This window comes from Malus sylvestris, chromosome 5 (assembly GCF_916048215.2).
Source record: "Malus sylvestris chromosome 5, drMalSylv7.2, whole genome shotgun sequence".
Taxonomy (NCBI): domain Eukaryota; kingdom Viridiplantae; phylum Streptophyta; class Magnoliopsida; order Rosales; family Rosaceae; genus Malus; species Malus sylvestris.
The window spans coordinates 13,744,894-13,760,122 of NC_062264.1; the positions used below are offsets into that span (position 1 = coordinate 13,744,894).

Genomic DNA, 15,229 nt, shown 5'->3' on the forward strand with positions numbered 1-15,229 from the left:
GATTTGAGTTGGGAAATGTCAAATCCGTAGAAAAATGTGGTGAAATTCCCCCGGTTCGATCGTCAGTCCAAAAATTTAGAGCTGGGACCGTTGAACTAATCTTGAACCGATTATGGCTGCTTGGAAAGCCACGGGAGTGGGCTGTTCGGCGGTAGCAAGTTGGGCCACAGGAGTAAGCTGAGTCGCGGAAGCAAGCTGGGCAGCAAGAGCAAGTTGCTCCGCGATAGCAAGCTAAGCCATGAGAGTGGGCTACTCGGCGTGTGGCGCACATGGGTGCGAGGCTAGTGCTCGTCTTGGCAACGTATTGGGCTTGCATTAGGTTTGGGCAGCACAAGTCGGCTCGGCTAGGGCTTGGGCCCTTGAAGGTTGAAGAGGCACGGCTCGGGCCGTGGTGGTGGCGCCATAGACCTCCCCGTGGGAGGGCACCATGGTGGAGCCTTGTGGATCGTCGTGGTCCCATCTTTTGAACATTGGAATTTTCATTCGTTGAAGTTTCTAAATTTTTAGCCATTGTACTTTTCTTTTACGTTTTATCAAAGAATTGTTGCAAATAAAAAATTCTAAAAATAAGAACATACGAAAAATCTACAAATGGCAAGAAAATAGAAAACCTTGGATGCAAGAGTCTTCTACGAGTGTGGGACTCAACTCTGAATGAAAGCACCAATTTGTGGATGCAAATTTCTTCCTCCATGTTCTTGGACAAAATTGCACCTACAAAACAAATAACACCTTAGGTCAAGGCCAAAAGCCTCACGCGCCCACGATGAATTTAGGGGGGCTTTGGTCGAAGAACCTCCGATGCCAAAGTTAGAATTTTGAGGGAAAGTGTTTGGAGAATTTAGCAAGAGAATTGAAATTGCATTTTGGAAAGAATGAGATGCCTTTTATAGGGGTGTGGCCGACCCCCTTAGGTGAGAGAGGACCGGCCACTTGGCTCTCTTTGTGTGTTAGGTTCTTGATTTGTGTTTAATTGGGTATAATTGAATAATACGACACAAAAAGGTTATGCCGTAAGTATTTTTATTTAATGACTTGCACAAAAGTGATGCCGTGAATGCTAGATTATGTGCAAGTATTACGACATGAATTTTACGAATGTCGTGAATAATATCATTTAAGGCATGCCAGTACTGTACGCCGTATATTTCAAGTCGTAAAAGACCCAAATTGTTCTAGTGATTCTTGGATTCAATGGATTATCATATGCTGTCAGACTTAACGATGCTTTCAATTTCTTGAGAAAGATGAGTAAGAAGGGTTTGTTCCAGTGGCTACTATTGTAAGCTTCAATGCTTTTATTGATGGCTTTTGTAAGGCTTTTGAGCTTGAGGATTCACATTTATTATTGTACAAGATTGATTTGTTATTTAGGTTCTGTAGACAATTTTTGACAATTTTATAGAAACGTTGTTGACAATTTTAAATGTTTTAGCCTATGTTGGAGGCTCTTGTGAAGGACAAACCAAAGAAACTTGGTACAATATGTATCCAAATGAATGTTCTCGTTTATTTTCTTATATCGTTTGTAAATTCGTTAATCGATTCTTTTGTGGGGTGTTCCTATCCATTTCGGTTTCTTGTGTCTCTTTTGTCACTTTTATGACTGATTTACCATAAGGAATGTTGCCAGGATTAGTGATAGTTCAAAGTTTGTTTTTTTTTGTACATTTCAAATCTGCATATTGTGAGCATCCAATGAGCATGGTGTGTATATGCTATGTGCATATTATGTGCATTCTCGATCATGTTATGCACATTAAAGGAGGTCAAATTGGGTTTGTGCTCAATTATTGTAGTCTAATTTTAACGTAACGCGATTAACAACAACACATAATCACACCATATACTATTCGAACCTACGACACCGGATTTTAGGGACTTAAACATGTTTGGTTCATGCTTTGTTCTATGCATCTTTTCATTTAAGAAAGCAAACATTGTTAATGATACAAAAAACATCTCCCTTTTCCATTTACTAACAAAAAGTACATGACAACTAAATTTGAAGAAATGTAAAGGAAAATAAACAAATCGAGTCCCTATTAAAGCCATTTAACATATCACAAAAAATGTTCAATTCCTAATGCCACCAACATTGCACCGTAGCATTTCATGTGCAGTACATATCCACTTACTGTGCATGTACTGTGCATTTTTTGTGCATTTTCTTTGCATGTTAGTCATTCATGTACAATATCCAAAGAAAATAATAAAAAGATAGACAAGCATTGATGAGTGGAAAAAATGGCTGCAAATTAGATCGATGACATGGTAATGATGACACCTTGGGCTAGTTTTTTGTAATTATGTCTAGTTTATAAAGCTTGTTGTTTGTGTATCTCTACAAAGAAAAATTTAAAAGTACAAAGTCAACAGAATTACGAATTTAGTAGTACATAAGAGACAACAAAGTTAAACGTTGGAATTTAAACTATGCGATTACAACAAAATTAAATGAACAAAAGCAATCTTAGTACCTATCTCTACCACATTATATATCACAAAAATATTCACTTCCTGATGCCATCTACAGGCATTACAGGTAGTGAATTTTTCATGGTCGCATGCTTCCCAATACGTTCGAAGGGTGACCGGACCCTGTAGACTTCCACAGTCGTTGCAAGGTTTGATGGCAACGTTATCCTGCTACAGTTTTACGATTCAGGCCCTTACTTCCTTATGCACCCAAAAACCCGGCAAACACAGTCGAAACATGTCTTGGCATTTCATCACACTCAACCGTAACGAGTTGTGATGGTTGAGAGAATAGAGAAGTTTGAGCCATTCGTGGTTCGAATCTCACCCTTAGCACACCAATATCGCACCATACATGTACATTGCAACTTGATGGCCCTCTGAGATTGCATTCTTAAGCTGCTAAATCCCGACTTCTTCCTTGTTATCTCAGAAAAAGTATTGCATCCCCACCGCAGTGATTGATGAAGGTTGAGACTTTGTTAGACACACCCCATGATCCAAGCAGGTTGACGGTCTCCAAGTCTGTAATATTGATGTGTTGGTAGATGCGAGGGTCTTCGACTATTTCCTTGAAATTCTTTGAGACCATTTTCGCAACAGTGATGACGAGAATTTTGAGAAGAACGTCATCAAAAATAGATTGCATAGAAATTTCACAAAATTTTCCCGATGTGTGCATACGACGTGCATATGTTGTGCACATAACATGTGCATGTCTTGCGCATGGCTATTATGTGCATATGATATTATAAGGTGATATGCATATTATGTGCATTTTTTGTGCATGTTATGTGCATATAACAAGAATACATAGTACACATGTTTATTATCATAAAATACTTAGCTAATACATTGCATAACAATAAAATGTCATATAATCCCATTATGGTTGACGCGGTTCATTTCCCTTCGCTCATCGACAAGAATCCTTAAAGCCCTTGTTAAGTTCCTCCTCTATTTCGGCCTTTCCCTCTGAAGAACGCTCGTACTACTCAATACGGCCCGGACGCTTCTGGAACAATTCAAAATTTAGGAATGTGATCCTTTCTCTAAATGTGTCAGTCTTCGTTTTCGACTTGCTTGCACGGTAGAACGCTTCGTTGGCTTCACCGTTGAGGTCCACAAGCTCTTTTAGTATGTGCTTCCAATACTTGGCGACGTCTGTCTCATAGTCAATTCTCTCTTTAACCTGATCTATACTTTCGACTGCGTCTCCGAGCCCACAAAGCTAAACAATGATGTAGGATTTGCCTTCAACGACTTCGAAAGTGGAGGAGGTTCCATGTTGTACCATCCGTGAAACTCCACGTTAAAGCCCTTGGTTTCATGTGGGAACTTGGACATATTTGTGTTCTCAATTGTTTTGGCTATGTGAGAAGTCTAATTTTTTAGGAGGGTTAATGGTTATTGCAACTATGTGTGAGAAGCATATTTATACACAAGTCTACTATGATGAGGATGAAATCAATTGGGTAAAAGAGGAAATGTGTTGAAGGTGTTTATGTGGTGAAGATGTGATGCATGTGACCTTTAAAAGTTGTAAGAATCTCCACCACTACTTTTTTGTCCCCCAACTTGGACGATGCTTCCAAATGTTGTTACTTCATGTTGTGCATGGGTTGGACTAGGCATATCTAACTATTTTGTAACGGTGGGGACTATACATTCATAGCTTCAACAAGTCATAGGTTCGAAACTTAGAGGTTTTTACATCTTTTTCTTTTTTTTTCTTTCTAAACCCATTGTTATGGTTTTAACTCATTGTCTAAAGGACCTTTTGAAACCCAGAATCCAACACCTTGTATATACTGATAACAATAAGATATTTCAAGAAAAGGGAAGCAAGCTTTTTAACGCAAAAGAAGCCCAAGCTTCATTTCTCGTTATATTACTACCGCGTTAACAGCTATCGTTGTGGAGTTGTAGAATCATAAAAGAGATGAAACCACCATCCCTCCCTTTTTCGGTGCTACCTTTTTCTTTCCGAGGGATGGGGTTGGGATGTTTAATAACCTTTTTTTTAGGATATATTGATAACAATATACACACACAAGGCAAATCATATGGAGATGACAAATGTGCATGTCATATGCATATGATGTGAATATCGTATACAATTTCTTTCCTATTGAACTAAGACTTGTAATTCACAAACATTTTCAAACAAACGCCCATTCCATATTGAATTCACAAAAATTTGCAAGTTCATAACAAAATTAACAAATATTGAGCATTCTGTAACAAACCCACAAAGCCAAATCCACCAACACAAGTCCATGAATCTTCAATACCCTAAACAAAAATTAAAACGTAAAACTCTAAGATTGAAACTCATAATCTAAAATAACAAAACCCATAAATAAATAAAGATTTCCAAAACACATTTCGAGCCCTCTCTTCCCCATTCCTCTTTTGTTTGACTTCCCATCTCTGCAAATCCAAAAAACCTAATTGAACAAACAAGTAATTAGTTGCAGAAATGGAGACAATGACCAAGTTAGAGAAAGAAAGAGATGAGAGAGAGAGAGAGAGAGAGAGAGACGAACCAAATGGTTGTGGAAATATGGCCGATGAAGCTTCACTAGCTGGAAAGAATAGAACTTTCCGACCAAAACGCAAAATCTGGTACACAAATCATATCTTTAAGGATGGAACACTAATGCAAACGAAAAACTCTCACTTCAAAGCTTCACTCTCCACTTCCCTCTCTTTGAAATCGGAGCTCAACCTAGAAATCCAAAGCTCTCGACATCCCTCTCCATCAAATGGGAGTGATGAAATGAGCTAAGGATTTTTAGTATTTATATATGGGCATTTTAGTAATTTCGATTTTGTGCATAGTGTGCATGGCTGTTTTGTCCTATTTATGTCCCAAGCTTAAGAAATTATCTTATTTTGAGGTATTTCTCTAATTTCTTTGTTAGACTTACTAGTTTGTCTTTATTTGGTTAATTTATTTTATAACAGAGAAACGAAAGAGAAAATGAATGAATCTCAAGAATGCAATATCACTGAAGATTCGTGTAGTTGTGTAAAACTTTTAAAATGCACCAAGTTTCTATAAATATAACCAAGGTACCAACTAGTCTAAGCACTAGAATTATTTGTGTACATCGAAAAGATAGGAGCAGTTATATTTTGCACAGCTATAAATATGTACATATTTTATGTCAATACTTTGTACATATTTTATATAAACATTTGTACATAATTTATGTAAATAATTTTTACATATGTACGAACGGTGTTTGCCCTCTGCTTCCCCAGCGGAATCCTTCTGGGCTGCGTCTTCGCCCTCTGCTTCCCCAGCGGCTTCCTTTCCATTTCCAATCCTGCCTCCATTCTCAATCGCCGCTTCGCCAAATCCATCGCCCAGGTTCCTCCTCACCCTTTCAATCATTGCTTGTTTTTATTTTCTTCATTTTTTCGTGTAACTCTTGGGCCTTAATACTTGTCTGTTTGAGTGATTAGTGCTTGAAATTTTGATAATTTTAAATGAATGGGTGATTAGCAATTGTGATTTCGGAAATTCGATCGAAATGTTGTCCGTTGACTTGAGATTTTGGTGCATTGACTTTTGATTCAAACCCAGATAATGTGATTGATTTGTTTGTGCTCTGTCCCTAACAAGTGACAGGGTTTAGAGCTGATAATTTGACATGCTGAAAGTTTTTTTTTTTTTGTTTAAAAATTATCGAAATCAGATCATATTTGTTATGCGAATTGAGGAACTTGGGCATTTGTTTGAAGCTTTGACATGAGACCGAAATCATATAAGTATACTTGGTAACATAATTGCTGGCCGTTCATATAGCTGTTCTGGTTCTACAAATTCAAATAGCTAAGCTCGAAAAAATTGTTTAATATTCTAAGGTGAAATTTTGTGGTTCTAAAACATGTTGATGTTGATATTTTTAGTCATTTGTGCACTAGGTTGGTTCTTCCTTGAGCGAGTCATCTGAACGGATCAACCTGTTGAAATCGGAGTTTGTGGCCGCATCTGAGAAAAATGCCGAGTTGAAAAAGCTGCTTAGGGAATTGATATTAAGGTCCACTGATGTCAGTTTGGTCACAATGTTATAAGTGCAAATTGAACATATGTGATTTGAAGTTAGCATTTACACATATGTTGTAATTGACAGCTTTTGGTCCTGTGTTTTGAAATGCACGGATAGATTGTTTATGATGTTACTCAAAAGACTTTGTGATCAACCTATTATAGTCTTAATCAAACTAGTTTTCTTGGTTCATACTTGCTCAAGTGGGAGAATGTTAGAATATGAGCATGAGTATGAATCGGTAAACTTGGTTGTAGGATTAGAGATTGAATAGGAAGTCTTGTTGAGAATGGATTTGTAAATCCATGTTGTAACTGGACTGCTATTTGGAATGAATTGGTATTCCATATGGATTTTAATAGGGGAATCCTTATAGAATTTGGCTAAGATTGTATAGTATATATATGGTGGCCTCTGCTCTCGCAGTGTGGACTCAATACAAGACTAAGACCTATTATTAGTTGAGAACCTTGAACACTGAAGAGAGGAGAAGGTGCACTGCAACATTGTTACAGAAATCAGACATGGCAACCCGTTCAAGTTCATCTACAGGTACGGTTTTCTCCATACATTGGTTTAATGAACATTGATTTGTGTTTTGATAACAGTAGCTCATATAACTTGTTATTGGTTTATGTTTAATTCTAACACCTGGTTCTTGTGTTGGGTGATCAGAAGAAAGCTGGGCCTTTTGGTACCGTCAAAGGCTTACTAACCAACCCCAGTGTTCTTCCGGATGAATCTGTGAATCCGAGATTGGCAAAGATTTTGGAGAAAGTTGCTGTTAATAGAGAACTTATAGTTGCTCTTGCAAACTCGAATGTGAAGGAAATGTTGGAGGTATGGTTCGCTAACATCAATAGGGTGGGCATATCCAATTATCTGGTTGTTGCTTTGGATGATGAGATTGCCAGATTCTGCGAATTGAAAAATGTCCAGTTTATAAGAGAGACCCAAACAAAGTAATTGATTCGGTTGCGAGTGTTAGATGACGTCAGCATGCTCAGCGCATCACCGAAACTTGTGGAGTTTGACTTGGTTCAAACTCCTATCCTTTCAGCTGTTCCTAGTTTATAGGACTGTGTAGTTATTTGATTTTCTGTTGTAATCTGAACCTGTGGTTGTAATCCTTTCCTTGGTTTCTGATTGTATTTTTGAATTTCGAAAGCTCCTTGTATCTAGGGTTTTCAAACCCAATCTGTAATCATGAAAGTATTATAAATACATGCATCCCACAATTGATTGGGTATGCAATTGAAGTGAAACATTGAACTAGTAAGTTTAACAGCGAGGACTGGAGGGAACCATGCTGTCTCTGGGCTAAAATTTCGTGTTCTGAGGGAGTTTTTGCAGCTTGGGTACAGTGTTCTTCTGTCAGATGTCGATATTGTGTACTTGCAAAACCCCTTTAATTATCTATATCATGATTCAGATGTAGAGTCCATGACTGCTTATGGTTACAATGACGTCTTTGATGAGCCAGGAATGGGTTGGGCTCGATATGCTCATACAATGCGTATATGGGTGTATAACTCTGGTTTCTTCTACATTCGACCGACAATTCCTTCAATTGAGCTATGGGATCGTGTGGCCAATCGACTGTCAAAGGAGCAGGCTTGGGACCAGGCAGTGTTCAACCAGGAGAAGTATGGATTTCTATCTCTTTATGAATAGCAAGGTCCTCCTCAAGACCGTGAGGAAAGATGCTAAACTGAGCAAGTTGAAGCCGGTTATTGTTCACTTTAATTACCATCCTGATAAGCATCCTAGAATGTTAGCAATTATGGATTTTTATGTCAATGGGAAGCAGGATGCACTGAAACCTTTCCCTGATGGTTCAGAGTGGTAGAGATTATTCCTGCTAATCACAGGTACGCTCAGGACATTTCGATACTTTGTGTTAAAAGGAAATGTAACGTAAATGTTCGAAAAGCATACTTTGTGTTCAAAACGATATCAAAAGAATTGTAGGCTTTAAGCTAATTTTTGTATGTTTGAAATTGTTTTGGAAATTGAAATCATCTGATATCATATTTACGCTTACTATTCTTCCTTAAGGTTCTCAATTTGCCCAGAAAGCCTCCATATATCGCATGGGATCTGGGCAATTTCGCTCTCAAGAATCTCCGCGGTTGCTTGTAGTTTCCCACATTCTTGCCGGAAAGAAATACAAAACCGACATATGATATGAAACACAACAATAATCAAGTGAAAAAGAAACTTGTATCAAATGTGACGAGTCAAAATGTTCTACATCTAAAAAGAAAGAGATACATGAGAAGCAACGCATGAGAATCGGAGAGTAACAGAGCTTATAGATAACATGTTTGCTGAAACATCATTCGGCGAATCTACTGATACCATAATTTTCCGGGAAGGTTAACACAAAATTTTAATTTTTTTTTTTTTAAATGGGGGACCAGGCGGTGGCTGCACCACAACCGTCTGCCCTTAGACCATCCCCAACCCTTAGAGTAAAACTTAGCATTTTTATTCTAGAAAATTTAGGTTTTAATCCAGAAAAAACTTTTTGCTCCAATCCTTTTAGCATAAAATTTTAGCCCTAGATTATTAAAGAATAAATTTAGGCTTTTTTTTTAAATTAACTTTAAATAAAAATATGTAGACTATCCTAAATTAATTTTATGAACATTTTAACCTAAAAATATTTAAATTCCGATAAATATTGAAAAATCACTAAATCGACACATTAAATTGTAGGAGAAAAGTGAATTTTGTGTGGATGTTTGAACAAATACATAGGTATTTATAAAGTTTTTTGGTGAATTTTGAGTTAAATAATTTTTTTTTAATTATTTTAGTTGTTGGATTAAAATTTGGGCCGTTAGATTTTTTTTTTTTTACCATTAGATTTGATTATATTCGATCTCAGTCGTTGGATTTAATAAATATATAAATATAAAACTAAAAAAAAAAATTGAATGTAGGCCGTTAGATCATCCAACAGTCCAGTTGATTGTGGTCGTTGGATCAGAAAAGGAGCAATTAGGCTCATCAATGCCACTGACAAGTGGGCGACATGCCCACATGGGTGGGGCCATATTGGATGCTGGGCTTGGTGCGTGATGAGCGTGCGCACATCTGGGTCTAGCATCTAGGCTTCATGCACCGACTTTCACTCTCACTTGTGGGCCCCATGGTTTTCTTTGGCCTAAATTCTGACCGAAATTTGGCATATTTTGAGTTTTATCACTTAACTCCATTTTAGAACAAGGGTTGGAATGAAATTGGGTGGGTTGGGGGGAGGGGGGGGATAGAAGGAAAATTTTAGGACTTACTCCAAAGGTTAGAGTTGGTCTTACGGGGGCTGGGAAGACTCACAGAGGCATTTCAACCTCTCATGGCCACCATCGTGTGATTCACCAGCACTAGGAATCGAACCCAGGATGTGTTGTGTGAAATACGGGCTTGGAAGTCGTTCTTAACCACTAGGCCACTTATGGTGGTTAAGACTAATACAGAATTAGATCGACCACCCGTGGTGGTTAAGACTAACACAAAATTAGATGGAGGAAAGTTAAACATTTATGGTTTAAATTCCATATTAGATTTCTAACGTGAAAGGGGAAAAAATCCCAACCCCACATCAAAATCCTTGAGAAACATAAGCAAGTTCTTGCTATGAAACCAAGGCACAGTGTTTCCCTATAGTGCCAACATTGAATACTGAAATCCAAGTAGCGTTTGACACATGATATAATTTGTGTTCTAGAAATGTTCTGAAAATTTTCGAGTCGTGCATTTTCACAATTAGGTCTTGTATGCTTCATACTGAAAGTTTGGGTTTTTATCACGTGGTAACCTTCTATTTGTCCGACTTTAATTTGGTAATAAAAAAAGTAGGATTTAAGTACTTAAAATCTCTCAACTTTTTAGTGTCACTCTAAATTGGTCTTAATTCTTTTAAACATTTCAAACTTGTATCCAACCTATTGAAACTGTCACATCCATAAATCCCAGTTAAAAATCTATTAAATTAACTAGGCTTACTTTGTCTCCAAAATCAATAGAAGATCATAGAAACATAGCTTCCCCCAACTAACGGTTACCACCACCCTTATCATGTCATCACCTTCAAACCCAATGCAAAACCTCCAACTCCACCCTACAACACAAGCTGCGAACATCAAGAAGAAGGTTATGGAGGTTGTTGAAATGGTATGGACTGCAATAATGCGGCCACCACCATCTTCATTGCCTATAAAGAAGAATTGAAAGCTTTACGAGGCAAGAATGGGCAAATGAGGAAATCACATAAGCAGAAACAAACTCCTTGAAACGATATTTGAATTTTTAACCCTTTTCTTTGTTAAGAGATTGCCCTTCTTCATTGTCGAATCAGTTCAATACATGTTTGATGGGGTTTCATATTATATAATCTATGTTTGAAATATAAAATTTAAGGCACCCAATATTAATGTAGAAATTGATTTTCCTTACCATCAATATACATTACACACACACACACACACACACATACAAGTGAGTAGCTAATACTCTACGGTTACATCTTAAAGATCATAAACATAAATACAAATATGGAGTTACAACATAACGGACAATTGGCCAATATTCTGTAATTAATGTCATTAACTATTGTAACTCCCTAACAATTAATATTGTCCATGATATTCCCAGTTGGTGGATTTTGAATATAATCTATGTTTGAAAAATTAACTAGGGCTTAATGAATGTGACATTTTTAATAAGTTGGATACTTGTTTGTAAAGTTTAAAAAGGTTGAGACCAATGGAATGACACTAAAAGGTTGGGGGTTTTAGACCTCCTAGCAAACAAAGCTCTGATTAATGAATGAAACCTCTACAAATACCTGTCTGCGTGTTCTTCACATCCTAGCAGCTTCCCTATTGGCCAGTCTTCTTCTTTCCATTCTTCGTTCGTAATCTTCCGGTCGAATTATGCAAATGAAGACGATAACAGCATCCTCACTTCATATGTTCCTCAAAAGTACATTCTACGAATCATGTTTGCCGGATTCAAAAACTTGTAACTTATCGTCTGTAATCTCTCAAACATTGATGTTCTATAAGAAAAAGAAAAGCATTGACGAGTACGCTGCTAGTCTCCAATCACATGAATCAACAATTCTAAAGTAGTAATTGTACCTGAGCATCATATATGCTTGAAACCAGATCATAGCAGGAAAAGGAAACACACAAAAGAATTGAGGAATACATGAAATCAAACTGGCAGAATAAGAATGTTTCCATTTATTCATCCACTTCACATGCATGATTTCTCATACAAGCATCAATGTTGAAGCCAGTATACCCGAGGAACCATTTTGCCATACCTTTATACCATTTTGCCTTACCTTTATACATTGAGGCTTCCGACATTCAAATGGATCTCCAGCACGTTTACTCCAAAATCAAGAAATTCCAAACACTGGAAGTCATTACGCTTACCTGCCCTTGCTCAAGCACGGGAAGTCATTACACATGAATTCAAATGACGGCGCTATTTTGATTAGATTAGACTCTCAAAACCCAAAACAATTCCTAATGAAAGCATAACTTTTCAATGCATACCATATGCATCTGGTTAAGCATTTGTGTTCGAGTTGCTGAAAAATGCTAGAAAAGAAACAAAACAAAAGGTTTGAACCATATCAGTCACACAATCTCTTCATACCAGTAACCCAAGAAACTTTTTTCCTTTCAATTTATAGGACATAAAATTAAGTAGAATACATACTCGGTTAGATTTATCACTCTCGTCTGACGAGTCCTCACCTCTGCCTGCAGCACTGTCGAAAGGGAACAATGCAAAACATGAATAGGATCAATACATGTTACAGAAGGGATTGATGATGGATACAAATGAACAATACCTTTGAGAAGCACCATCAGAATTATTTCCAGAAATGCACATTGTCTTTTCACTTTCTGCAACTCTATCACATACGAACTCCATACCTACTGAGCCTCCCTCGTATATTACCTACAATTCTGTGTACTCATCGAGAATCAATTCTTTCTTTTGCATTCCAAATGACGCACCCTAGCCATTCAGTTTAATTGGTTATAAGATTAAATGTATTCATCCATCAATATGCAAGTAAGTTGAAGGTGCATTATGATCTGGAGAGAGAGAGAGAGAGCTCACCTGAGGTGAAGGTGCACTGCTTTCCCTAGTCCCCATTAATTTGTTTGGAAGGTATTACAATCATACTGGTTCTGAACTCCACCCTGAAAGACCAAAACAAGCAAACAAATCTAAATTAGCAAAAGCATGCATCAGTACTTCTTCATCAGAGTTAGAGCTCGATTAAACAAAAACAAGGGCAGAAATATTGGTTCTCAATTGAACACTTAGTTTTGAGCAAGCGGCTTGTAACTTAGCTGGTTACGAGTATTCCCACTTTCAACCGAGGTTATGTCCGTTATTTATTCATTGGGGATAAATTTCATAGCATTAAGTTTGCAAATTTAATTAAATAGTTAGCCAAACCTTGTATTAGCAGTTGCTGTAAGAGTTTAAGCTAATCAAAAAGGCAAATAATATGATAAAACTAAATGAAGAATTACTTGAATTAATAACTGCATACCTTGACAAGAATTTTCTCTAACACTAATTATTGATTCTCAACAAGTTTGTTTTTTAGAAAAGTGATTCTCAACAAGTTAATTAGGGAAGAAAAAAACAAAACCCAACTGTTTAATTAATAATATTACTAAAAATAATTAGAGCCAGAATCTAATTCCATGATTCCATGAAGAGAGAGAGAGTGAGAGAGAGTATCGTACACATATTTATACTCTTTCTCGTTTGGCGCCACTAACACAGGCACAATTGACGCCAAATGAGAGAAACTATACAGTGTAGGATATGGGTACAGGACCTTTCCTATTCGAACTAGGTTCAAATACGGACGGTAGGATTGTTTCTAGAATATTTCTACGGCTCAGAATTGGGTTTGTTTCCACCGTCCTAATTCTTGTTTTTTAGTTTTCTCAAATTTTTTGGGTGTTGGGTTTCCCTTTCGGCTATAAAAAGGTAATTGTGTTTTATGAATGTGGGGATGCTATTGCATTTGCAATCGACCTTTCTTGTTTTACCTTTTTCACCTCTCTTTTCTTAATTAACAATGTCGTAAAAGGGTATTTGTTTTGCCTCACTAAAGTTAACTATTCTAGACTGGACTAAGGGTTAGTCCTATCCCGTGTTTGTTCCCCATGGAGCTTTGAGTTAATGAGACTAGCTCTCACTCGCCTCTACTAAAACAAGGTCTAGCTAGTCTTAGCAAAGCCCCCCAAAAACTATGAGATTGCTAACCCCCCCCCCTCCAAACTTGTGTAGGACAATCGCATGCTGCAAGTCTTATGAACTACAAATCTAAAAGAATGCTTATGGCAATTCCATTTGCCAATCAATGCCCAGATCTAAAACCCAGCCCCACCCACTACCTAAATCTCAACACCAAAATTCAAAAACATATATGCAAAATGATAACAACTACAATCCCAATAGCAAAATTCTTCCTTATTCCTGAAAATTCCCATAAATTTTCCAGAAATTTTCCTTTTTCTTAGAAAATTTCGAAGATAATGGATAAAGAAGGGGAGAGAGTAGCTTTGGGACAGAGAGAAATGGAGAGATATAGAAGGAGGAGAGAGCAACATTGGGGACAATTTGCAAGAAAAATGATTTGAAGGATGTTGTGTTGCAGGAAAAAAGATGGAGAAAAGAAGTAATGGGGGACGAAACTAAAGAGGAAGAAAAGGGGAGAACTCTCCAGAGAGAGGTGGAATGCTCTAGATAGGGATAGGCAATGGTTATGACGGACGGGTAACTGCTGTTATTTACCTATAACCGTTTATGCTCATACCCGCATAACCGTTTACCCGTTGGGTAATTGCCTGAACGGTTATCCTCATACCCATAACCGTTTATAAACAGTTAACCATACCCATAACCGTATACCCATTTAACCGTAACTGTTTAATACCCGTTTACCTATTTACCCTTTTTAACCCGTTTATCATTTTTTTTTACCATCACCCATTTTTCACCTGTCTACATGTTTTTTAACAACTTGAAAATTAAAAAAAAAATTGTCATAATTTTTTTTTTTTTTTTTACAATTAAACACCGTTATAGGTACATTCATCATCTGGGATTCTCTGGGGTTAGTACAGATTCTATATTCTAAAAGGTCTTTATCTTGACTAGTATAAATACACAATTCTAGGGTTCACCTCGGGCAATAAAATTATCGCACTCTTATTCTCTTGCCTGTTGGTTAAATTTCATAATATTGCTTACTAACTTGACCGTCAGAGCGCCTTTGATCGGCACACCTCCCTCGGTCCTTGGTTGCCTTAATTATTTGTTCTTTTACAGGTCTCGAGTTTGTGCATCTTCACCATTCACAGTGGTGCCCGAATTTGGTTCCAATAGTTGATGTTTTAACGAACTTGATCATTGAAGGGTGACCTTAGATATAGACGATTTAGATCATCTTGCACCATTGCAGGATGAAAAAGTGAGCCAAAAAGATAAAACAAAAATGTTCAAACGAGAAGAATGCTAAACCATCTCTAATTCATTGTAAACTACAACTTTTGATATGGTAAATAAGCATTACATTGTCTCCTTTGTTGATGATATCTCTATAAAGCAATGTTCTGAAGATTCTCACCTAG

The 15,229-nt window shown here is 37.1% G+C and overlaps 1 long non-coding RNA gene and 1 pseudogene across 1 annotated transcript; both read left to right on the forward strand.

Moving 5' to 3' along the window:
* The first annotated feature begins 5,592 nt into the window (after positions 1–5,592).
* LOC126620690 (uncharacterized) lies at positions 5,593–7,804 on the forward strand. Its single transcript, XR_007622599.1, has 3 exons — positions 5,593–5,857; positions 6,415–7,091; positions 7,215–7,804. It is a non-coding gene; the product is annotated as an uncharacterized LOC126620690 (long non-coding RNA).
* A 1-nt stretch (position 7,805) lies between these two features.
* Positions 7,806–8,582, forward strand: LOC126622567 (arabinosyltransferase RRA2-like; annotated as a pseudogene).
* Positions 8,583–15,229: the final 6,647 nt, after the last annotated feature.